The 27,342-nt window shown below is 44.1% G+C and overlaps 1 protein-coding gene and 1 pseudogene across 1 annotated transcript in view; both read right to left on the bottom strand.

The window, feature by feature from the left end:
• Positions 1-27,342, bottom strand: part of ZFYVE26 (zinc finger FYVE-type containing 26) — a gene marked incomplete in the record, with an annotated part of 1,901,467 nt that overhangs the window by 1,753,783 nt on the left and 120,342 nt on the right.
• Positions 19,350-19,468, bottom strand: LOC141120661 (5S ribosomal RNA; annotated as a pseudogene).

Raw genomic sequence — 27,342 nt, 5'->3', positions numbered from 1 at the left:
GGTGCTTGTAACTCCCCCTCACGCGATCACTGCTGACTGTCACCGCATCCTCCATGCCCCCTCCGTTCTGCTGTCCCCCTCCCCTTTCCTTCTTCGTTCCGCTGTCCCCCTCCCTTACGCTGCCCCCCTCCCTTACGCTGCCCCTCCTTTGTGAATGGATAGAGTCAGCTGACTCTGTCCATTCACATAACTGAAATAATGTAATCTCCTGTGATTACGATGTCTCAGTTTATGAATGGAGAGGAGCCGCTGTCTTCTCTCCATTCATTCTCAGTGCAGCTGAGGCTGCAGAGAATGGGACTGGGGAATCTCTATCCTCGGTCTCTTTCTCTATCTCAAGGGGGAGATTTCAGGGGTCTGTTAAGACCCCTGATATCTCACCAAAGCCCCCAATAAAAAAAAAAAAAACACATATTGCAATAAATAACAAAAATATTGTAAAAAATAATAAAAATGTAAATAAAAAAAAACAAACACACAGACAACGCCCCCCCCCCCACCACCACCACCACCAAAAAAAGAAAAAAAAAGAAAAAAAAAGAAAGCATTGTTAAAAAAAAAAAAAAAAAACACTGTCAAGTGACATAAAAAAAAAGTATCGGTAATGGCGAGTACTTGAAATAAAGTATCGGTACTTGTACTCGGTCCTAAAAAAGTGGTATCGGGACAACCCTAAACACTAGTGTCGTTTAAATGTTACCAATAATTTAACAGAATATGTAAAAGGAAATCAAGGATGCAAAAATTCAAAACAAATGACAGATTGCAAAAGATAGTAGGACAAACCCCAAAAAATTCTTCAAATATATTAATAGTAAAAAGGCCAGGTCTGAGCATGTAGGCCCTTTACAAAATAATCTAGAGTGGGTGACTGACAAAGAGAAGGCAAATTTATTAAATACTTTCTTCAGCTCTGTGTATACAAAAGAGCATGGGGGAGCTCATGTCCATAATGGGGGTGGTAGTGACACAGCCCCGAATGATCCACAATGGCTCAAAAGTGATATGGTCCAGAAATATTTAGACAGAATAAAGGTGGATAAAGCACCTGGACCTGATGGCATCCACCCACGGGAATAGTACCACTGGATTGGTGCAGGGCGAATGTGGCGCCTATATTTAAAAAGGGATCAAAGTCTTTACAAAGTAACTATAGACCTGTTAGTTTAACTTCTATAGTCAGGAAGATACTGGAGCGTTTAATAAAAGACCACATAGACGAGTTCTTGCTGGAAAAAAACATTTTAAGCAACAGACAGCATAGATTTATGAAAGACAGAAGTTGTCAGACAAACCCGATTTCTTTTTATGAAGAGGTAAGTAAAACCTCTCAACATTTCTGTCTTTGCAGATGACACCAAGCTATGCAGTGAAATAACGTCCTTACAGGATGTCTCCAATTTACAAGCCAACCTCAATGCACTGTCTAATTGGGCGACTATGTGGCAAATGAGGTTTAATGTTTAGAAATGTAGAGTTATGCACTTGGGGGCTAAGAATATGCATGCATCATACATGCTAGGGGGAGTAAAACTGGGGGAATCCGTGGTGGAGAAGGATCTGGGGGTTTTGGTAGATCATAAGCTCAATAATAGCATGCATTGCCAAGCTGCGGTTTCCAAACCAAGCAAAGTCCTTTCTTGCATTAAGAGAGGTATGGACTCTAGAGAGATATAATTTTGCCCCTGTTCAAATCATTAGCAAGACCTCATCTGGAATATGCAGTTCAGTTTTGGGCACTAATTCTCAAAAAGGATATCGGGGAACTGGAAAAAGTGCAGAGAAGGGCAACCAAACTGATGAGAGGCATGGAGGAGCTCAGCTATGAGGAAAGATTAGAGGAACTGAATTTATTCACTCTTGAGAAGAGGAGAATAAGGGGGGGATATGATCAACATGTTCAAATATATAAGGGGTCCATATAGTGAACTTGGTGTTAAGTTATTCTCTTTACGGTCCACCCAGAGGACACGGGAGCACTCTTTACGTCTAGAGGAAAAGAGATTTCATTTCCAAATACGCAAAGGTTTCTTCACAGTAAGAGCTGTGAAAATGTGGAATAAACTCCCGCCAGAGGTGGTTCTGGCCAGCTCAGTAGATTGCTTTAAGAAAGGCCTGGATACTTTCCTAAATGTACAGAATATAACTGGGTACTAACATTTATAGGTAAAGTTGATCCAGGGAAAATCCGATTGCCTCTTGGGAGATCAGGAAGGAATTTTTCCCTTGCTGTAGCAAATTGGAGCATGCTCTGCTGGGGTTTTTTGCCTTACTCTGGATCAACTGAGGGTATAAAATTGGGTATATTGGATTGTACGATATTTTTTATTTTATTTATTTATTGTTTTTAAGGTTGAACTGGATGGACTTGTGTCTTTTTTCAACCTGACTAACTATGTAAATCTGTAAAATGAACATATCCATGAAAAAAAATCATAGGTATACCTCAACTATGAGAGACAAAATGTGGAAACAAATCCAGACAATCACATTGTCTGATTTTTGAAAGAATGTATTTGCAAATTATGGTGGAAAATAAGTATTTGGTCAATATCAAAAGTTCATTTCAATACTTTGTTATATATCCTTTGTTGGCAATGACAGAGGTCAAACGTTTTCTGTAAGTCTTCACAAGGTTGTCACACACTGTTGCTGGTATGTTGGCCCATTCCTCCATGCAGACCTCCTCTAGAGCAGTGATGTTTTGGGGCTGTCGCTGGGCAACACGGACTTTCAACGCTCTCCAAAGGTTTTCTATGGGGTTGAGATGTGGAGAATGGCTAGGCCACTCCAGGACCTTGAAATGCTTTTTACGAAGCTACTCCTGGTCATGCTGAAAGACCCAGCCACGTTTCATCTTCAATGCCCTTGCTGATGGGAGGAGGTTTGCACTCAAAACCTCACGATACATGGCCTCATTCTTTCATGTACACGGATCAGTCGTCCTGTTCCCTTTGCAGAGAAAAAGCCCCAAAGCATGATGTTGCCACCCCCATGCTTCACAGTAGATATGGTGTTCTTTGGTTGCAACTCAGCATTCTCTCTCCTCCAAACACGACGAGTTGTGTTTCTACCAAACCGTTTTACTTTGGTTTCATCTGACCTTCTCCCAATCTTCTTCTGGATCATCCAAATGCTCTCTAGCAAACCTCAGACGGGCCCGGACATGTACTGGCTTAAGTAGGGGGACACGTCTGGCACTGCAGGATCTGAGTCCCTGGCAGCGTAGTGTGTTACTGATGGTAGCCTTTGTTATGTTGGTCCCAGCTCTCTGCAGGTCATTCACTAGGTCCCCCCATGTGGTTCTGGGATTTTTGCTCACCGTTCTTGTGATCATTTTGACCCCACGGGGTGAGATCTTGCGTGGAGCCCCAGGGAGATGATCAGTGTTCTTGTATGTCTTCCATTTTCTAATTATTGCTATCACAGTTGATTTCTTCACACCAAGTTGCTTGCCTATTGCAGATTCAGTCTTCCCAGCCTGGTGCAGGTCTACAATTTTGTTTCTGGTGTCCTTTGACAGCTCTTTGGTCTTCACCATAGTGGAGTTTGGAGTGTGACTGTTTGAGGTTGTGGACAGGTGTCTTTTATACTGATAACAAGTTCAAACAGGTGCCATTACTACAGGTAATGAGTGGAGGGCAGAGGAGCCACTTAAAGAAGAAGATACAGGTCTGTGAGGGCCAGAAATCTTGCTTGTTTGTAGGTGACCAAATACTTATTTTCCACCATAATTTGCAAATAAATTATTTCAAAAATCAGACAGACCATGTGATTGTCTGGATTTGTTTCTACATTTTGTCTCTCATAGTTGAGGTATACCTATGATGACAATTACAGGCCTCTCTCATCTTTTTAAGTGGGAGAACTTGCACAATTGGTGGCTGACTAAATACTTTTTTGCCCCACTGTATATCCTACTTCTGGATGTATTTATTATTATTATATATAATCTATTTTACTACTTTCACTGTTTCGCAGTATAAATTACCCCTTATAGTAGCGATTATCTGCTCTTTTTTGGTAAAAGGCTAATTTTAGTTTTTTTAACCCCATCATGACAGGCGATACAAAAAACGCATGCTGCTGCTACTAATCATCGTAGGCCTGGTTCACACCTATGCGTTTTTTTTGGTGCTTTTTGCAGAAACGCACTACAGTTCATTTAACATGGTTTCCTATGGGACACGCTCACATCTATGCTTTTTTTCAGCTGCTGCGTGTTTGAAAAGGGCCAAGGACTTTTTTCAACGCAAAACAGTGCTTGTTTTGCTTGTTTGGTTCAATAGACTTCAATGGAGAAGCTGCAGAAAAGTGTGTAGTGTGTTTTTGCCACAATTTGCTTTTTTTAATCTGCCCAACAAATTGGTAAAAAAAAAAAAAAAAAAAAAAAGCATAAAAAAAATGCTAAACGCAAATCACAGCAAAATTGCTTGTGCAAAAATGTCATGACGCCGGTTCCTCTCTCCCCTCTGTGTACTGATTGGTACAGTGTGGGGGGAGAGATCGGATGGCAGCAGCGCTGTGGGCTGGATCTGTAGTGCCCACAGCGCTGCTCTGTGACAAATGCAGTCACATCCATCCATCCATGCTCAGCCATATTCTAATACTCTGCAATAGTCTGCAATACCCAGCCATACTCTGCAATACTCTGCAATACTCAGTGATACCCAGTCATACTCGGCGATACCCTGCAATACCCTGCCATACTCGGCCGTGCTCGGCCTCTGTATGTGGCCAGGCTGTGGAAGTCTTACACATGTGTTATCGCCGTACTCAGGAGGAATAGGAGTATCTATTTTGGTGTGTCATTTTTGGTATGTACATGCTATGTGTTAGAAATATATTGTATAAATGGACAACTTTGTGTTAAAAAAAAAAATGCGTTTTAACCACTTCCCACCCGCCGGCCGTCATACGACGTCCTTGACTTTGTGCGAGGATATCTGAATGATGCCTGCAGCTACAGGCATCATTCAGATATTAGCTTTTTCAGCCGGCGATTCCCTACACCATAAGAATGATCACAGTGGCTGTTCCACTGCTTGATCGTTCTTACGGGAGGCGAGAATGGACGTCGTCGTCCCCCCTCCCGTCGCCCTCTGGTGCTTCTAACGTCTCACCGCTACGATCGAAGCCAGGATCGTTTTTTTTTTTTAATTTCAGGCTTCCCAGCCTAGAGGTGAGATGTGGGGTCTTATTCACCCCATATCTCACTGTAAAGAGGACCTGTGATGCCATATTCCTATCACAAGGGATATTTACATTCCTTTTAATAGGAATAAACGTGATCAAAAAATAGATTTTTTGGAAAAAAGCGTCAAACTAAAATAAAGTAAAACGAACAATAAAATTTAAAAAAAATTTTTTTAAAGCGCCCCTGTCCCCGTGTGCTCACATGCAAAAGCGAACGCATACGCAAGTCCCGCCCACATATGAAAACGGTGTTCAAACCACACATGAGAGGTATCGCTGTGATCGGTAGAGCGAGAGCAATAATTTCGGCCCTAGACCTGCTCTGTAAGTCAAAACATATAACCAGTAAAAAATTTTAAAGCGTCACCTATGGGGATTTTTAGGTAGCCAAGTTTGGCGCTATTCCACGAGTGTGTGCAATTTTGAAGGTATTTACTCGGCATAACTTCATCTTTCACATTATACAAAAACATTGGGCTAACTTCACGTTTTGTTTTTTTTTAAGCACAAAACTTTTTTTTTTTTTTTTTTTAAACGCTTTCGAAAAATTGCTGCGCAAATACCGTGCGAGATAAAAAGTTGCAATGACCGCCATTGTGTTCTCTAGTGTTTTTGCTAACCATAAAATATATAATGTTTTGGGGTTCTGCGTAATTTTCTAGCAAATAAATGATTTTTACATGTAGGAGAGAAATGTCAGAATTGGCCTGGGTGCTCCAGAACGCCTGAAGGTGCTTCCTGCATGTTGGGCCTCTGTATGTGGCCACGCTGTGTAAAAGTCTCACACATGTGGTATCACCATACTTGGGAGTAATAGCAGAATGTGTTTTGGGGTGTAATTTGTGGTCTGCATATTCTGTGTGTGAGAAATAACCTGCTAATATGACAATTTTGTGAAAAAAAAAAAAACCTGATTTTGCAAAGAATTGTGGGAAAAAATGACAACTTCAAAAAACTCACCATGCATCTTTCTAAATACCTTGGACCGTCATCTGGGGGGTATTTGTACTTTTCTGGCACGTTAGGGTCTCAAGAAATTAGATAGGCCGTCAGTACTTCAGGTGTGATCAATTTTCAGATATTGGCACCATAGCTTTTGGACTCTAACTTTCACAAAGACCAAATAACATACACAGATTTGGGTTATTTTTACCAAAGATATGTAGCGGTATAAATTTTGGCCAAAATATATGAAGAAAAATTACTAATTTGCAAAATTTTATAACAAAACGAAGAAAATAGATTTTTTTTTTTTTTTTTTTTTTACAGAATTTTCAGTCTTTTTTCTTTTATAGCGCAAAAAAAATAAAGAACCCAGCGGTGATTAACTACTTCCCGCCCGGCCCAGTAGCTGGGTCGTGGTTCAGTTATCCTGACTGGGCGTCATATGACGTCCAGCAGGATAACATGCCGCCGCGTGCCCGCGCATCGCGGCGATCAGTGTGTCAGTCTGACACACCGCTACACCGATCTTGGTAAAGAGCCTCCGGCGGAGGCTCTTTACCACGTGATCAGCCGTGTCCAATCACGGCTGATCATGATGTCAATAGGAATAGCCGTTGATTGGCTCTTCCTCACTCGCTTCTGACAGACGCGAGTAGAGGAGAGCCGATCGGCTCTGATTGTTTTTCAGCGCAGCCCCCCTCAGATCACCACACTGGACCACCAGGGATCACCACTAGGACCACCAGGGAAGCGGGCAACATGTGGATGGCCAAGTATGTACCCCATGGCCATCCACATGTGCCCAGTCAATGCCCAATCAGTGCCCAGCAATGCCACCCTTAGGGGCATCAGTGCCAGTCAGTGTCACCCATCAGTGTCCATCGGTAACACCTATCAGTGCCGATCTGTGCCAACTATCAGTGCCACCCATAACTAACCATCAATGCCACCTACGAGTGCCCATCAATGCCACATACCAGTGCCCATCAGTGCCCATCAGTGCCACCTCATCGGTGCCCATCAGTGCCGCCGTATCAGTGCCTGTCAGTGCAGCCATATCAGTGCCCGTCATTGAAGAAGAAAACGTACTTATTTACAAAAAATTTTAACAGAAACAAAGAAAAACTATTTTTTTTTCAAAATTTTCGGTCTTTTTTTATTTGTTGCGCAAAAAATAAAAACCACAGAGGTGATCAAATACCACCAAAAGAAAGCTCTATTTGTGGGAACAAAATGATAAAAAAATTTGTTTGGATACAGTGTAGCATGACCGCGCAATTGTCATGCAAATTGCGACAGCGCTGAAAACTGAAAATTGGCCTGGGCGGGAAGGTGTCTAAGTGCCTGGTATTGAAGTGGTTAAATACCACCAAAAGAAAGCTCTATTTGTGTGAAAAAAAGGACAAAAATTTGATATAGGTACAGTGTTGCGTGACTGAGTAATTGTCATTCAAAATGTGAGAGCACAGAAAGCTGAAAATTGGTCTGGTTATTAAGGGGTTTAAGTGCCCAGTGGTCAAGTGGTTAATAAATGTAATTTCTGAATGAAAACCACATACACAGTCTCAAAATTCCTTTCACCAAGTTTTCTATTCTGTGCCTTTTCGAATTTTCCTGGCACATACAACATTCTTAAAGTGAACATTTTTTGGACATTGTTTTTGTATGGCCAGCATAAGCGACAGCAGGCACAAGTTTTATCAAGCCTTTTATCAAGCCACCTGCCTATGACAAGGGAGTCTATCATACATAACATATTACAGTTCTGTCTGAAAAATCGGCAAAAAACAGTCTTTAATTTATTTTTTCTTTAAATAACAAATTTGATCTCCGAGTCTGATGAGATTTACCAGATTGAACCTTTAATAGTATATACAGCATATCTCTTCTTTCGGTTACTGAGATTTTGCTCCCTAACCATATTATTTATATTTACCACTACATATAGATATTTAACCACTTGACAACTGGGCACTTAAACCCCCTTCCTAACCAGACCAATTTTCAGCTTTTGGTGCTCTCACATTTTGAATGACAATTACTCAGTCATGCAACACTGTATCTATATGAAATTTTTGTCCTTTTTTTCACACAAATGGAGCTTTCTTTTGGTGGTATTTAATCACCGCTGGGTTCTTTATTTTTTGCGCCGTAAAAGAAAAAAGACCGAAAAATCTGTAAAAAAATACATTTTTCTTCATTTCTGTTATAATATTTTGCAAATTAGTAATTTTTCTTCATATATTTTGGCCAAAATTTATACCGCTACATATCTTTGGTAAAATTAACCCAAATCGGTGGATATTATTTGGTCTTTGTGAAAGTTATAGAGTCCAAAAGCTATGGTGCGAATATCTGAAAATTGATCACACCTGAAGTACTGACGGCCTATCTAATTTCTTGAGACCCTAACATTCCAGAAAAGTACAAATACCCCCCAAATGACCCCTTTTTGGAAAGAAGACATTCCAAGGTATTTAGAAAGATGCATGGTGAGTTTTTTGAAGTTGTCATTTTTTCCCACAATTCTTTGCAAAATCAAGGTTTTTTTTTTACTTTTTTTTTTTCCCACAAAATTGTCATATTAGCAGGTTATTTCTCACACACAGCATATGCATACCACAAATTACACCCCAAAACACATTCTGCTATTACTCCCGAGTATGGCGATACCACATGTGTGAGACTTTTACACAGCGTGGCCACATACAGAGGCCCAACATGCAGGGGAGCACCTTCAGGCGCTCTGGAGCACCCAGGCCAATTCTGACATTTCTCTCCTACATGTAAAAATCATCATTTATTAGCTAGAAAATTACATAGAACCCCAAAACATTATATATGTTTTTTTAGCAAAGGCCCTAGAGAATACAATGGCGGTCGTTGCAACTTTTTATCTCGCACGGTATTTGCGCAGCAATTTTTTTAACGCGTTTTTTTGGAAAAAAAACTGTTTTGTGCTTTACAAAAACCAAAACAGTAAAGTTAGCCTAATGTTTTTGCATAATGTGAAAGATGAAGTTACGCCGAGTAAATAGATACCCAACATGTCACCTTTCAAAATTGCACGCTCTTGTGGAATGGCGCCAAACTTTGCTACTCAAAAGTCCCCATAGGTGACGCTTTAAAATTTTTTACTGGTTACATGTTTTGAGTTACAGAGGAGGTCTAGGGCCAAAATTATTGCTCTCGCTCTACCGATCGCAGCGATACCTCACATGTGTGGTTTGAACACCGTTTTCATATGTGGGCAGGACTTACGTATGCGTTCGCTTCTGCATGCGAGCACACAGGGACAGGGGCGCTTTAAAAATTTTTTTTTTTTTTTTTATTGTTCATTTTACTTTATTTATTTTAGTTTGATGCTTTTTTCCAAAAAAAATAATTTTGGACCACTTTTATTCCTATTACAAGGAATATAAACATCCTTGTAATAGGAATATGGCATGACAGGTCCTCTTTACAGTGAGATATGGGGTCAATAAGACCCCACATCTCACCTCTAGGCTGGGAAGCCTGAAATAAAAAAAAAAAAAAAAAAAAAACGATCCTGGCTTCGATCATAGCGGTGAGTCGGTAGAAGCGCGGGAGGGGGGGGGGGGGACATCCCCTCTCGCCTCCCGTAAGAACGATCAAGCAGTGGAACAGCTGCTATGATCATTCTCATGGTGTAGGGAATCGCCGGCTGAAAAAGCTGATATCCGAATGATGCCTGTAGCTGCAACCATCATTCAGATATCCCCGCACAAAGACAAGGACGTTGTATGACGGCCGGCGGGCGGGAAGTGGTTAAAACGCTTTTTTTTTTTTTAACACAAAGTTGTCCATTTATACAATATTTCTACCACATAACATGTACATTCCAAAAATGAAACCCCAAAATAGATTCTCCTGCTCCTCCCGAGTACGGCGATACCCCATGTGTGAGACTTCCACAGCCTGGCCACATACAGAGGCAGAGTACAGCTGAGCATGGCTCAGCATGGCAGGGTATGGCGGGGTATGGCAGAGTATGGCAGAGTATGGCGGGGTATGGCAGAGTATGGCGGGGTATGGCAGAGTATGGCGGGGTATGGCAGAGTATGGCGGGGTATGGCAGAGTATGGCGGGGTATGGCAGAGTATGGCGGGGTATGGCAGAGTATGGCGGGGTATGGCAGAGTATGGCGGGGTATGGCAGAGTATGGCGGGGTATGGCAGAGTATGGCGGGGTATGGCAGAGTATGGCGGGGTATGGCAGAGTATGGCGGGGTATGGCAGAGTATGGCGGGGTATGGCAGAGTATGGCGGGGTATGGCAGAGTATGGCGGGGTATTGCAGAGTATGGCGGGGTATTGCAGAGTATGGCGGGGTATTGCAGAGTATGGCGGGGCATGGCAGAGTATGGCGGGGGCATGGCAGAGTATGGCGGGGGCATGGCAGAGTATGGCGGGGGCATGGCAGAGTATGGCGGGGGCATGGCAGAGTATGGCGGGGGCATGGCAGAGTATGGCGGGGGCATTGCAGAGTATGGCGGGGGCATTGCAGAGTATGGCGGGGGGCATTGCAGAGTATGGCGGGTGTATTGCAGAGTATGACGGGGGCATTGCAGAGTATGGCGGGGGCATTGCAGAGTATTGCACAGCATTGCAGAGTATTGTGGGGGCATTGCAGAGTATTGCACAGCATTGCAGAGTATTGTGGGGGCATTGCAGAGTATTGTGGGGGCATTGCAGAGTATTGCACAGCATTGCAGAGTATTGTGGGGGCATTGCAGAGTATTGTGGGGGCATTGCAGAGTATTGTGGGGGCATTGCAGAGTATTGCACAGCATTGCAGAGTATTGTGGGGGTATTGCAGAGTATTGCACAGCATTGCAGAGTATTGTGGGGGCATTGCAGAGTATTGCACAGCATTGCAAAGTATTGTGGGGGCATTGCAGAGTATTGCACAGCATTGCAGAGTATTGTGGGGGCATTGCAGAGTATTGCACAGCATTGCATAGTAGTAGGGATGGCTGAGCATGGATGGATGGATGGCTGGATATCTCTGTGCAGCGCTGTGGGCACTACACATACAGCCCACAGCGCTGCAGCCATCCATCCATCTCCCTCTCCTCCACAGTGTACCGATCGGTACACAGGAGGGGAGGAGAGGAACCGGCGTCATCAGATGACGCCGGTCTGTTTACATGTGATCGCGCTGTCATTTGACGGCGCGATCACATGGTAAAAGGCCGTGATCAGCGGCCATTTACCGGGATCCGTGATGCGCCGGGTCCTCTGGACCCGGCGGTCACGGATGTGTTCGGGGTGCGCGCCCCAGGGGGCGCGCGAGAGGGGAGTTCTGGGAGGACGTCATAGTACGCCCTCCCAGAGTTATCCAACCGCCCTGCAGCCGTCATTCGGCTATGGGACGGTTGGTAAGTGGTTAAGAATAAATTGCCTTTTTTTAAAAAACTTTACATATTAACTAAATTATACACCACACTTTTTTTTTTTAACCACTTGCCGCCCGCCATATAGCAGAATGACGGCGGCAAAGTGGTTTCAATAACCTGACTGGGTGTCATATGACGTCCACAGGATATTGAGCCGCCACACGCCCCCGGGGGCGCACATCGCTACGATCGTTGTTGCGGGGTGTCAGTCTGACACCCCGCAACACCGATCTAGGTAAAGTCTCTCTGATGGAGACTCTTTACCATGTGATCAGTCGTGTCCAATCACGGCTGATCACGATGCAAATAGGAGGAGTCGGTGATCGGCTTTTCCTCACTCGCGTCTGACAGACGCAAGTAGAGGAGAGCCTATCGGCTGCTCTCCTGACAGGGGGGGGTCTGTGCTGATTTTTTATCAGCACAGCCATCCCTCGGATCCCGCCCAGGACCACCAGGGAAGCCATCCACACTGGACCACCAGGGAAGCCCCCTAGACCCCAAAGGAAATATTAATCTGTGCCCAGGGAGCTGCCAATCAATGCCCAGGCAGCTGCCAATCAGTGCCCGCTCACAATGCCTACCACTGCCAGTGCCACCAGGGATGCCTATCAGTGCCGCGTATATCACTGCCGCGTATCTGTGCCCATCAGTGCCACCCATAAGAACCCATCTTTGCAGCCTTTCAGTGCCCAGTGTCGCCTATCAGTGCCCATCAGTGCCCACCAGTGCCACCAATGAGTGCCCATCAGTGCCGCATATCAGTGCCCGCTCATTGGTGCCACCTCATCGGTGCCGCCTTATTAGTGGCCATCATTGAAAGAGAAAACGTACTTATTTACAAAAATTTTTAACAGAAACAAAATTTTCGCTTTTTTTATTTGTTTAGCAAAAAATAAAAACCGCAGAGGTGATCAAATACCACCAAAAGAAAGCTCTATTTGTGGGAACAAAATGATAAAACTTTCGTTTGGGTACAGAGTTGGATGACCGCGCAATTGTCATTCAAACTGCAACAGCACTGAAAGCTAAAAATTGGTCTGGGCAGGAAGGTGTATAAGTGCCCTGTATTGAAGTGGTTAAGGTTATTAGCCGATTATTTGAAACAATAATCGACCAACTAATCGATTATGAAAATGTTAGTTGCAGCCCTACAAACATTCACTACCGGTGAATCATCACTGTATCTGAAAAAACACATGTAACAGGACAATACACCACGCAGTGAATGTTTAAACAATTTGCTGCTTTATAAATATCCCTTTTACTGTTGGCTTTTAATTTTGGTTCATTAGCAGTATGGCTCCTGAGATATGCCCAGCCCTAGTCAACAATACTGTACATTGTTATCACATTTGTTGGATTGGTTATGCCATAATAACTGTGATCAGTGTCGTGTCACATGTAGCCCAGCCCCACCACAGTTAGAATCACTCCCTAGGACACACTTAACCCCTGCAGCGCCCCCTATTGGTTAACCCCTTCACTGCCAGTCGCATTTACACAGTAATCAGTGCATTTTTAATCGGTGTAAAAAATGTGAATGGTCCCAAAATAGCGCCAAAAGTGTCCGATCTGTCCACCATGTCACGATTAAAAAAAAAAAAAAAAAAAAAAAAAAAAAAATCGCAGATCGCCGCCATTACTAATAAAAAAAAAAGCCATAAAACAATGCCCTATTTTGTAGACGCTATAAATTTTGCGCAAACCAAACGCTTATTGCGTTTTTTTTACCAAAAATATGTAGAAGAATAGGTATCGGCCTAAACTGAGGAAAAAAAATGTTGTTTTTTTATATATTTTTTGAGGATATTTATTATAGCAAAAAGTAAAAAATATTGTGTTTTTTTTTTTTTAAATTGTCGCTCTTTTTGTTTATAGCGCAAAAAATAAAAAAACGCAGAGGTGATTAAATACCACCAACAGAAAGATCTATTTGTGGGGAAAAAAAGGACATCAATTTTGTCACGTCGCACGACCGTGCAGTTATCAGTTAAAGCGACGCAGTGCCGAATTGCAAAAAACTCTCTGGTCTTTGGGCAGCCAAATGGTCCGGGGCTGAAGTGGTTAAATTGGTTATAAACCCTGTACAACCACTTTTACCTACAGGTAGGCCTATATTAAGGCTTACCTGTAGGTGCTGGAAATATCTCCTAAATCTCCATGGTTTCGGAGAGATTTACAACAAAGCCGTGCGCCGATGTCTACGGCGCATGCGTACTTTAGAAAGGGCAGATCGTGCCATTTCTAAACGGGTAATGCCGTGACTGGCGGCTCCGGCGCCCATGGGCGGGAGTGGTGTCACGCGACTCCGGCCATTCACAGAGCCGGAGTTTGCGGCCCCGGAAGGAAGAAGGGTGAAGATGGATGCTCGCTGCTAGTGAGGACAGCGGTGGCATCGCAGGCTTCGGTTTCAGGTAAGTGACACATAATGGGCTACTATACCTTTGCAGGGAAATAAAGAGGAAGTAAAACCCATCAGGGTTTACTTCCTCATTAATAGGCTGCTGAAAAAACGTTATTTCCTGCTGACATCCTGTTTGTAAGACCGCTGGCTTCTATCCCTCTCCTCAGCTCAGCCAGCAGTATGACACACCCCCTTGTAGTCTTCTGAAAGCAGCAGGGAGGAAGCAGGGATTTTGTGGGCGGAAGGGGTCTCCCAGGTGGTGTCCACCTTCTCCTCATCCCTGACAGTCACCAACCCCACCGCCTATCTCCGTGCAGAGCGGGGATGATTAACATCAGTAATTACTTGTATGACACAGCAGGAGATCCCGGTATTGTATATGAGAACACCAAAGCTGATGTCCTGCCCCCCCACCATTATTGGCACAGTGTGCTGTCAATCATAACGGTGGGGGGCATCAGCGCTCTGCTTTCTCGTATACTATACCTGACACCACGGGAGATCCCCGCTGTGTATATACAAGTAATTACTGATGAAAAATCATCCCCACTCTGCACTGGTGGTCCCTGACCTGGTGGTCCCATGGTGGTCCCCGACATGCGGCACTGGTGGTCCCCGACATGCGGCACTGGTGGTCCCCGACATGCGGCACTGGTGGTCCCCGACATGCGGCACTGGTGGTCCCCGACATTCGGCACTGGTGGTCCCCGACATTCGGCGCTGGTGGTCCCCGACATTCGGCGCTGGTGGTCCCCGACATTCGGCGCTGGTGGTCCCCGACATTCGGCGCTGGTGGTCCCCGACATTCGGCGCTGGTGGTCCCCGACATTCGGCACTGGTGGTCCCCGACATTCGGCACTGGTGGTCCCTGACATTCGGCACTGGTGGACACCGATAAGCTGCACTGCTTTGCATTTATATTAAATGCATTACATTTATTAATTGCATTAAATATAAAATTAATATGCATTTATATTAAAATGCTTTGCATTTATAAGGCTGTAACCTATCATACTGTGTGCTATGTATGGCTTGCTGGCTGCAGAATGAAGGGTGTGATTTATGTTGAAGTGGGTGAGTTCACATTTACATGTACAAGCCTAGTGTACCTCCCACATTCACTCCCATCCTAAGGATTCATGGGAAATGTAGTCTGATTACAGTTAGAGAGAAGATTCGATGCAATCACTGCTCTAAAACCTCCTACCTTCCAGAAGCCAGATGCTGCATTTTTTGAATCACAAAACTGACTTTCTGAAAATTCAGTCATAAATCTTAACCACTTCCGGACCGCCGCACGCCGGTATACGCCCTAACTTTGACGTGGGATATAGTCGTTATGGCAAAAGATAGCTGCCATAACCCTGGTATACTAGTGTTCGGCCGGCGGTCTGGTTTCAAATAAAAGTGGTCTCTGCGGCACGAGATCACTTTTATCGGCGGCAGGAGAGGTCCCCCCCTCCCGCCGTGCTCCGGTGACCTCCACCGCTTACCGGATCCGTCGGCAGCGGCGGAGGCAATCGGATCCTCAACCTGGCAGGGCATGGAGACGAGTGAGGGGAAGATGGCCCCCACCCATCTCCATAACGATGCAGGGTGGAAGCGACATCAAAACGTCACTTCCGCCCACAGCTCTTAAAGGGACTTTTTTTTTTTTTAAATGACTTAAGAGGTCCTGTCATGCTTTTTTTTTTTCGATTACAAGGGAGGTTTACATCCCCTATAATAGGAATAAAAGTGACACATTTTTTTTTTAAAGTACAGTGTAAAAATAAAAAGGTAAAATAAGAAAATAATTGTTTTTTAAACGCGCCCGTCCCGACGAGCTCGGGTGCAGAAGCGAATGCATACGTGAGTAGCGCCTGCATATGAAAATTGTGTTCAAACCACACATGTGAGGTATCACCACAATTGGTAAAACGAAAGCAATAAGGCTAGCCCTAGACCTCCTCTAACTCAAAACATGCAACCTGTAGAATTTTTTAAACGTCGCCTATGGAGATTTTTAAGGGTAAAAGTTTGTCGCCATTACACTAGCAGGCGCAATTTTGAAGTGCGACATGTTGGGTATCAATTTACTCGGCGTAACATTATCTTTCACAACATAAAAAAATTGGGCTAACTTTACTGTTGTCTTATTTTTTAAATTCAAAAACGTGTATTTTTTCCAAAAAAAAGTGCGCTTGTAAGATCACTGCGCAAATACGGTGTGACAAAGTATTGCAACGACCGCCATTTTATTCTCTAGGGTGTTAGAAAAAAAAATAATGTTTGGGGTTCTAAGTAATTTTCTAGCAAAAAAAAAAAAAAAAAAAACAGTTTTTAACCTGTAAACACACCTCAAAAAGAGGCTCGGTCCTTAAGTGGTTAAAGGGTAAGAAATTTCACAAATGTAAGAACAGTTTTCATGGGGGGGGTGTACTAACGGGGGATTTTTGGAAAAACCCGGAGTTCTGCTTTAAATACATTTAAAAACACAGAAATCTTGATTTGTTACTGCGGGCCTCCTTGAGTAGCCCACCGCAGCCTCACTGATGGGTTTGGCCATCCATTAGCGCCTCGTGTCTCAGTAATGAAGATTATGAATGGCCTCTACAAACTACTCAGATAAATAAGGTCAATTAAAAGTTGTACCATCATCCAGAAATTTTTAGAGGTAAGGGGTTGGGAGCTTGGTCCCCAGCCAGGTACTCACCAAAAAGTTAGAGGGCGATCTTTGTACAATACAATACAGGTAAATTCAAACATAGAAGCAATCATGTAAAAAAAAAAAAACATATACAAAAGTTTATTGCTACACAATACATGACAAAAATATCAATGATGAATAAAAATGGGCGACGGTCCATGTGTATCACCAAGATAATACTCCCCTGATGGGGAAGATCACAGTGGGATAGTGGGTCAGGGATAGCATTTCTACTAGCTTTGCGGACTGAGCCGCTTCATCAGAAAAATATCTGCAGACTAATTTGAACATGATCAAAAAACAATGTATTTAAATCACATACAGGAAAGGACAAGGTTTCAGGCAATGTATGATTTTAGACAATATATAGGTGTTGTATGGGGACAGATCAAGGACCGCTTACCCAAATCCCAGCATACACAAGGCGTCGCCAGAAGGGGGTCTCCCGCAGCGACCGGAGGGAGACTAAAAATAGGATTTTTATAACAGCTTACCTGTAAAATCTTTAACTTTGAAGTACATTACAGGACACAGAGCCATAGTAATTACTATGTGGGTTATAGGCCACCTTCAGGTGCTGGACACTGGCACACCCTAAACAGGAAGTTGCCTCCCTATATAACCCCTCCCATTACTGAAAAGTATCTCAGTTTTGTAGCAAAGCAATACACATGTATACTAGAAAGAGGGGCGGGACCTCTGTGTCCCGTGATGTACTTCAAAAGAAAAGGATTTTACATGTCAGCTGTTATAAAAATCCAAATTTTCTTTAATCGTACGACACAGAGCCATAGTAATTACTATGTGGGATGTCCCAGATCAATGCCAACTGAGTGGAAGGAGACACAACCAAAGTAGGGCACCATGAGATCAGAGGACTTAAACTGCTGCCTGCAGTACACTGCGCCCATCTGGTAAATGTATGGATTTAAGACCAAGTTGTGGCATTGTAGAATTGAGCCATGGAGGCTTGGTGACGCACTGCCCACGAAGCACTAACAGCCCTAGAGGAGTGCGCTTTGATTTGAGAGGGTAGAACTACCTCTTTAAACCATAAGCTTGAACAATAACTTGTCGAATCCATTTAGAAATAGTAGATTTCGATGCTGCCTGTCCTCTTTTAGGACCTTCAGGCAACACGAACAAAACATCTGTTTTCCAAATCTGAGCAGTAGCCTTTAAGTAGACTTTGACTGCTCTCACCACATCAAGAGAATGTAGTGATTTTTCTTCCACAGAACAGGGTTCTGGAAAAATGAAGGTAGAACAATATCCTGGTTGAGATATAAAACCTGAAGACGCAATACTACCTTATCCTTGTGAACAATAAAAATATGGCTCTTTACAAGAAAAAGCAGCCAATACCCCTTCTTGCAGCAGATATGGTTACCAGAAAAAAAGAGTTTCCTTGTCAAAAAAGGACCAAGGGAATATGTTGTATCGGCCCAACAAAAGGCCGTTTTGTAATGCTGACAAAACTAAATTCAAGTCCCAAGGGTTCAGGGGTTACCTAACCGGAGATTATTCAGGGGATAACACGGCTTAAAGTTACAAACCAAAGAATGTGAAGCAAGTGGTCATTAAAATAATACTGATAAAGCCAAGACCTGTCCTTAGAAAGCACTCAAGGCCAGCCTTATTTCTCACCCCATCTGCAGAAAGTCAAGGATTTTTCCTTTGACCTATTTCCTGGGCTTTAACTCCTGGTTTCACACCAGGAGACATGTGTTTCCCAGACTCCACAATATATAATTATGGAGGCCGGCTCCCTTGCATTAACCAAGGTAGAAACTACTGAACCTGACAGCCCACGCTTCTTAAGAGTGTGGGTCTCAATAGCCAGACTGTTAAATTTACCGTTTGTAAAGTAGGATGGAACACCAAACCTTGCAAGAGAAGGTCTGGCCGTGATGGTAGGGTCCATGGGTCCCCTACTGCCATCTTTACGATCTCTGCATACCAAGATTTCCTGGGCCCTGCTGAGGGCCACAAAAATCAACGACTTCCCTACCTGCTTGATCCTGCGAAGAAGTCATGGACGCAGGCAGAAAAGGAATGCATAAATCAGTGAGAACCGATTCCACGGGAATAGCAAGGCATCTGTTCCGCATGCTAGCGGATCCTTTGTTCTTGACACAAAGTTGTAGATTTCTTTGTTGAACCTGGACGCAAACAGATCTATGTCTGGGATCCTCCATTTTTGACATATTGATAGGAAGATATCAGGGTGAAGGAACCATTCTTCCGGGAACAACTGCTGGCGACTCAAGTAGTCCGCCTGCCAATTTTCTATTCCTAGAATGAAGACTGCCGATAGGCAAAGTACATTGTTTTCTGCCCAAGATAGGGTATGATTCATCTTTCTCTGGGCCACACAACTTCTTGTGCCTCCTTGGTGATTAATATAGGCCATTGCTGTGGCATTGTCGGATTGAATCCTGGCAGGACAATACCGTAAACTGAACGTTCAGGCCCTCAGGACCATCAGCTCTGCCTGGATTTCTAAAATGTTAATGGGCAAGGTTATTTCTGATCTGGGCCACTTCTCTTGGACAGTTGCCTCTTCCAGGACTCTTCCCCAACATGAACAAAAAAGGTTGGCATATGTTGTTAACACTCCCCAGGTAACTGAAGGAAGGATTTTCCCCTTAGTAGATTTTTGGATATTAAACCATAAACTGAGGCTCCGTCGCACCCAGCCTACAGCTCCTGGTATTTCCAGGTGGTCTCTCATCCGGGTACTAACCAGGCCCGACCCTGCTTAGCCTCCAAGATCAGACGAGATTGGGCGCCATCAGGGTGATGTGACCGTAGGGTTTGGAGTCAGACACATTGGGAATCTAGAGCTTGAACCCTTTGTTCCAAGCCGATAGGATACTGTTTTTCAGCAGTCTCAAATGAAACTGAGCATAAAGAACGGCCTTGAATGAAGCCACCATCTTTCCCAACAACCTCATGCAAAGTTGAATAGAAGAAATTCATCTTGCTTCAACCACATAAATCCGTTCCTTTATGGCGCTGATCTTTGCCTGGGTTAAGAATACCCTTTTTCTACCTATGATTGGACCCAAGTATTTTAGCCTTCTTCATGGTTTTAGAGAAGATTTCTCCTAGGTTGAGGTCCCACCTCGATATTCCAGGTAGTTGAATATGGTTAGACCATACTTTGGTCTAAGCAGGCTACCAACTGGTCTATCGAGAACAGATCGACTAGGTAAACCATAATCGTTATACCTTGGACCCTTAATCTGGCTAGAATCTGGCTAGAAGAGGGGCCAAAACCTTTGTTAACACTGAAGGTGCAATAGCTGGAACGGAAAGCAGAGCTACACACTGAAAATGAAGATTTTCTACCTTGAAAAGTAGATATTACTAGTGAGCAAGGAAATAGGGCATATGGAGGTATGCATCTTTGATGTTGATTCTCCTTGTAAGATGGAGATAACCGAATTGGATTGACTCCATACGAAAAGAGTGGTTATATTCAGGAATTGAATTTAGATTTTTGAGATCCAGAATGTCCATTCGGATTTGGCACCGTGAAAAAAAAAAAAAAAAAAAAGAGGTTTGAATCAAACCCCAACCTCTGTTTTTACATGGGGACCCCATGATCACTTTTTTCTTTTTCTCTGGATCCGTAGAAAGGTTTGATCTGAGAAAAGGAGGAGATGGGAACTCTTGGAACTCCAGTTTGTACCCTGGACCTATTGAGGAAGTCCCCCATTCATCTCGAAACTCTCTCTGCCAGATCCTTGAGAACTGCAGAAAAATCCCCCCTATTCGATTGAACCTAATGGTGGAAGCCGCCATGTCTGCCTGGAAGCTGATGCCTCTGGCACAGGAGAAGGAGCTTTAAAACGAAAATACATTTACTCCTCTTTTTAAATGGTAAAAGGGGTGCTTTCCACTAGAATTCCTTTGGATGTATTATCCAAAACATTCCCAATTAGCTGTTTCACCGCAAAAAAGGAAGACAAGCCAGGAGCTTCGTACAAGGCGCTTAGCGAAGAGCGCAAGGCCTGAAGGATAGAATCTCTAATAGCAACTATTGCAAACATAAAGCTGCCTCCTGGGCCTGCTGAGCAGGATAACCTTGAACACCTGTTTAAACTGGTCTCTCAATGATTAAGCAATTACTGTCAGCACAGGCTGAGACACTCAATCTGCCAGAGGAAAAAAAAGTTGTTGTTTTTTTCAATAGGAATTCCACTTTTATCCGTTGGATCCCTAAGCATTTGAGCATTGTCTGCTGAACAAGTCAAACTTCACAAAGGATACAGCAGCGTTAATTGTTAATACCCTACTTAGTGAATTTCCTCCACAATAGGATAAAGTGTGAAAACTTTTTAGGAGGAAAAAAAAATGCTTATCTGGGTGATCCTCTCAGATACAAAAAAGCTTTTCCAGCAATGAATGGACAGGAAAAGGCATGCAAAGCTTGAGGAGGCTTTAACCACTTCAAAACCGGCCACTGTATATAAACGTCCTGTACTTTGGGGGGGGGGATATCTGAATGATGTCTGTAGCTACAGACATCATTCAGATATCATTATTTTCAGCCGGCGATTCGGTGCATGATAAGAATGATCATGGCGGCAGTTCCGCCACTTGATCGTTCTTATAGGCGACGGGAGGGGACACCCCCCCTCCCGCCGCCATCCGGTGCTTCTCCGGGCTCTCCCGTGCCATCGGGAGCCCGGAGAATGAATCGGTCGACGCCGGATGAGGACAATAGAGATTTCTGGTGACCACATGGTCACCATTCATCTCTATGACCGTCGGAGGCCCGGGTGCGATGTTATGACATCACGCCCGGATACCCGGAAATAACCGAAGCTGCGATCGCGGCTGTCAGCATGAGATCGGTAAAAAAAAAAAATTTCCGATCTCATGCTTTCCAGCCTGGAGGAGAGATGTGGGGTCTTATTGACCCCGCATCTCTCCATAAAAAGGATCTGTCACATAGATTCCAATTACAAGGGATGTTTACATTCCTTGTAATAGGAATAAAAGTAATCAAAAAAAAAAAAAAGTGTAAAAAAAAAAAAAAAAAAGTGTAAAATTAAAAAAAAAAAAAAAAAAAAAAAAAAAAAAAAAATTTTAAAACGCCCCTGTCCCCGGTAGCTCGCGCTCAGAAGCGAACGCACACGTAAGTCCCACCCACGTATGTAAACGCCGCTCAAACTACACATGTGGGGTATCGCCGCATGCGTTAGAGCGTGTACAACAATTCTAGCACTAGACCTCCTCTGCAACGCTAAACTGGTAACCTGTAAAAATTTTTAAAGCATCGCCTATGGAAATGTTTAAGTTATGAAGTTTGGCGCCATTCCATGATTGTGCGCAATTTTAAAGCGTGACATGTTGGGTATCTATTTACTCAGCGTAACATCATCTTTCACATTATACAAAAAAATTGGGCTAACTTTACTGTTTTGTTATTTTTTAATTCATGAAACCGTTTTTTTTTTTCCAAAAAAAAGGCGTTTGAAAAATTATTGCGCAAATACTGTGTGAGATAAAAAGTTGCAATGAGCGCCATTTTATTCCCTAGGGTGTCTGCTAAAAAAACATATGTTTGGGGGTTCTGAGTAATTTGCTAGCAAAAAAATGATGATTTTTACATGTAGGAGAGAAGTGCCAGAATAGGCCCGGTATTGAGGTGGTTAATGAACCCAAACACTCAGTTAAGGGTACATTAATGTGGAGCGATCATTCAGCAAGAAATTGCACCACCAATCTTAAGATTGGAACAGCTGATTCTCCCGCGTTTGACACCTCAGAAGAAGAGTTATCAGCGTTATCGCCTCACCACGGTCCCCTGGGGGAATTTGTCTTCTCCTGCCCCTAGTTCCTCAGTTTGAGGGTCTTGGGTAATGGACGAGAACCTGTCGCATTTTGACCCACACTGGGATGCGATTAAAGTCGCTAACCTTTTTTTTTTTTATTTTTTAATTATCATAAAATAAACAGGGGCTGCAGTGTTAAAAACAGTTGCAGACATTTCATGGCCCTGATGCTCACTCTGACCAGCCACCCCCTCTCAGGGGAGCATGCCATTTGTAGAGATGAGTAGGCTTTCCAGAGCTTGAGAGAGACCCCTTTAGCTCTTTTTTGGGGGTGTTTCAATCCCCCCTTCCGACCATAGCCCGATGAACAAAGCAGAGGTACTACCAGAAGAAATCACATCCACTGCTTGAGCAATAGTCCAGCTACTGCTGCTGTTATTAATGCTCAGCCTGATGCAAATAGTAAATGTGTCAAATAGGAAATGCCTGTATCACCAAAACCTCTTTCATGCTCTTCTTTGCTCTTATGTCTCTCCGACAATTTTGCAGCCAGCATAAATGGAGTTTTTCTTTTTCTTTTTTTAAAAAACACACTCCCCCGTTGGAGGACGCCAACGCCATGCTAAACCCCGCCCCCACCGTCGCATCGCGCCCCCCCTTTCTTTTTAAAAAAAAAGCGTATTCCTGCGCAAGCACGAGCCTCCGATCTGATGGGTTCGGCTAAGTGAGGGAGGGATGGCGTGGAGGAGACCTGAAAGCCGCCGTGTAGGGGCGGTGAAAGAAAACTGCATTGCCGAACCTTTTTAGTTCTCCCTTATACTCAGCCTCATGAAGAGGGGAAGAGTTCAGCCCAGGTGGAGGTGTCTAGAGGAAGCAAAACCCCCCAAACTTACCGGAGGACTGCCTGCTAGCCGGAGGAAAAAAGTCTGCTGCTTCTGTGACACAGCGTGTCTCTGAGGAAAGCATGAGAAGGTACGTGCTCCATACAGTCCCCAGTGGTGACACTTAGGCATGACAACGTTTACTTTAAAGGAGACATTTCATAAGAATATTTAAAAATTCCTTATAAAAACGCCACTTACCTTTCCCGCCACAGGGTTTTCTGTGGTAAAACCAACAGACCCAATCTTCACCCTTCACGGTGGCTTCAGGAACCAGGGACCCTCGGGGAATCCACAATCCTGGACCTGTAAAAAGCACCCCGCCAGTAAAACTTTATGGCCTTAATACCAAAAGTACTGGATCCCGGGGTCCAGCTCTCTAAAAAGAGAAGCGTTACAGGCAAAACCTTGTTTCTTTGCATACAAGGCCCGGGTACCATTCAATTCAGCCTAAGACACTTTGAATGGATCTGGCTGCATAGCTAGCCTCAGCAAGGATTGCTCCAGAGGAGCTCAGCACAGCACATCTTCACTCACGACCAACACTTTAGACAATGGCGAAAAAACAGATACTCCCAGTAGTTGGAGGGATTATATAGGGAGGCAACTTCCTGTTTAGGGTGTGCCAGTGTTCGGCACCTGAAGGTGGACTATAACCCACATAGTAATTACTATGGCTCTGTGTCCTGTGATGTACGATTAAAGAAATTCAAAAGGCTGGAATTCGGATGACATAAAATGCATTGAATGGGTAAGCCATGGGCTGGAGCATGTGAAGGAAGAAGAGAAGGGGGGAAAAAAAATGAGGGACAAAAATTGGGGGAAGGAAAGTGAAAAAATTGAGGGAAGTAGTGACAGTTGAACCTGAATAGAATGAATGGGTGAGGGGTGTCAAGTGAGGAGTGAGCTAACAGTGATCAATGAACAAAGGTGAACAAACTGTGAAGAAAAACACAATAAACCACGATCCACAACACCAAAAGCCACGTGGAAAACTGTGGGAGGTGAGAAAGAGAGAAGGGAGAGACGTGAGGAGGCCACTACATGGATAAAAGTAAGGAGAGGGAGGAAAAAAGGGGAGGTGGGGAAAAGGGGAGGTGGGGAAAAGGGGAGGGAGGGAAAGAAAAGGGGAGGGAGGGAAAGAAAAGGGGAGGGAGGGAAAGAAAAGGGGAGGGAGGGAAAGAAAAGGGGAGGGAGGGAAAGAAAAGGGGAGGGAGGGAAAGAAAAGGGGAGGGAGGGAAAGAAAAGGGGAGGGAGGGAAAGAGAAGGGGAGGGAGGGAAAGAAAAGGGGGGGGAAAGGGAGGGAAAAGGTGGGGAAAAGGGAGGGAGGAGTAGAGGGCAAGGAAGGGAAAAAAACAGGGAGATGAAGAAGAAATTGAGAGAGGGAGGGATGACGTAAAGTGAAGGGGGGCGGGGAAGGGGATTGTGAAAAGAAAATATGAAATGGGAAAAAGTGGGGAATTGAATTAGGATAAGAAGAAATGAAGGGAAAGGGGGCGGAAAAAGGGAGGGGGGGGGAGGGGAAGAAAGTGAAATTGGAGAAAAGCGTGGATATAGTGGTGGGGGGGAGGGGGAGAGAGAGACACATTGGAAAGGGCAAGGAGGGTCAAGAGGGAAAAGTGAGGTGCTGGGTTCTCCCGGGCTCTCGATCCAGCCTATGGAAGAGCAGACAGCTGCCTGGTACTTATAATCCACCAGCGTGCAGCGTCACAGGGTCAAAGGTCCCGCAGTGCGCATGCGCGAGAGTGTCGCGCAAGCACCCTGTGACCATAGGAAAAGATCGGTCCCAACTAGTTACAATAATGTAAATAAGAAAAATATTTGTACAAAAGCAGTAAAATAGGCATGAGAATTAACATATAAAATACAAATAATCAATGGGGGGGGGGGGATTAGGTAAATCCCCAAACAGGGCCAAGGCAACCAGGAACACACATACTGGAGTCAAGGGAACATACATTCTGGGGCTAGCTATATACAATTGGGGTATCAAGCAATAAATATGGTACAAAATGCAAGCACAAGGAAATGTTAAAACACAGGCAAAACACAGGCACATCAAATGGACATCACTATACAATTAACCATTATCGTCACAGAGGGAGTGCACAGAGATTTGTCTATGCACTCTGTGTTATAGCAAGATCTCAGGGAGCCCAGGCAGAGGAATCTGGAGGTAGCCGATTTGATGGTCTAAAGGAGTTGATCTAATTTAGGCCGGGTGGAATGGTGGCATTCAGCCTTTCAATCCAGAGGGTTTCCTGCTGCAAGAGTACTTTGTCGCGGTCATCACTTCTGGCGTCCAGGGGCACCACTTCCAGGGCCAAGAATTTGACAACTCGAGGATTGAATTTATGGTAAAGGCATATGTGTCAGCCAACGGTAGTAAGTTTACCGTTAACTGAGTGGTATAAACGATCTCCGATTCTCTGCCTGAGTTCCTAAAATAGTCTTGCCGACATAAAACACTCTGCTATCGCAGAGCATTAAATATACATATCCGGTGGCACCGCAATTGGCAGAGGTGTGGGGAGTGAAAATTTGTCCATAGGAAAGTGTAAAAGTAGTTCCAGTGAGAATCCAGGGGCACCGGGGACATTGTCCACATGGAGAAGTGCCCCGGGGTCTCAGAGGAGGACTCGTGTCTGATCGATAATGGCTACTCGTTAAACGATCTTTGAGAGAGGTAGCTCTTCAGAAAATTAATTCAGGGGTGCTACGAAGGTACCAATTTAAAATGTGATGATCTGTTAAGGGATGCCAATGTTTAGAGAGAATATCCCCAAATTGGCCATGGTGTGCTGAGAATTTTGTAATGATCTTAACAGTGTTAGTCCAACTTGTGCATGAGGGGTGGTAAAGTAGAGATGCTCTGGTATGGGCAAGCGCCTTGTTGGAGGACTTTCTTAAAATTGGTCCTAGAGTAACCCCTCAGAAGTAGCCGTTCGATTAGAGTGGCTGCCTGAATGTAAAAGTCCTCCTCTCGTGCGCAGTTCCTGCGCAGTCGCAAGTACTGCACATAGGGAATACTACGCACGAGAGGCTTGGGGTGGGCACTAGAGACGTGCAACAGGGTGTTGCCTGCTGTTGGCTTCCGATACAAATCTAACTAATGTTCCATCTGGGTTTTTGATGATCAACAGATCCAGAAATGGGATCTGTGTATCATCAAAGGTGACTGTAAAATGTAAATTCATGGAATTAACATTCAAAAGCTGGATGAATTTGTTAAGCGGAGCTGGTGAACCAATCCAGACAACGAACAAATCGTCTATAAATCTAAACCAGTAAAGTACAGACTAAAAAAAAAAAACTGTATAGTGATCGCTGGAAAAGACAGATCTCTCCCATGCCCAAAGGAATAAATTGGCATAACACGCAGCACAGGACGTGCCCATGGATACACCTTGAGCTCATAGAAAGTGTTGATCTTCAAAGATGAAGGAATTTCTTGTAAGAATGAAAGATAGTATCTGTAAGATGAACTCATTTAGGGGCCATGATGTACGTTCCTGTTCCATTACAAAGGATCTGGCCATCGAGACTCCCTTTTCGTGGGGGATGCTCGAGTACAAAGATTCAACATCAATGGCCACGAGGAGGGAGTCCCGAGGGACCTGGATCTCCTCAACATGTCTCAAAAGATCTTTTGTGTCACGGATGTATGATGGTAGACTCAGTACGTGAGGCATCAAACTGTCCACTTTGCTAGCCTTGTCCGTTAGAGACCCGATGCCTGAGACAATGGGCCTGCCTGGAGTACGGGAAAGATTTTGGTGCGTCTTGGGCAGCGTATATAAGGTGGGGGTTTGTGGGTGTTTGGGGATTAGATAGTTGAGAATATCCCTATCTATCAGACCCCGCCAGAATGCCCCAGTACAAAGAACTCTGAACTCATTTATGAATCCAATGATTTGGTAGATTAACCACTTCAATACAGGGTACTTATACACCTTCCTGCCCAGACCAATTTTCAGCTTTCAGTGCTGTCGCAGTTTGAATGACAATTGCGCAGTCATC

This window comes from Aquarana catesbeiana, linkage group LG13 (assembly GCF_042186555.1).
Source record: "Aquarana catesbeiana isolate 2022-GZ linkage group LG13, ASM4218655v1, whole genome shotgun sequence".
NCBI classification, from domain to species: domain Eukaryota; kingdom Metazoa; phylum Chordata; class Amphibia; order Anura; family Ranidae; genus Aquarana; species Aquarana catesbeiana.
The sequence above is the reverse complement of the archived record's forward strand: the minus strand, read 5'-3'. Positions and strand labels throughout refer to the sequence as shown.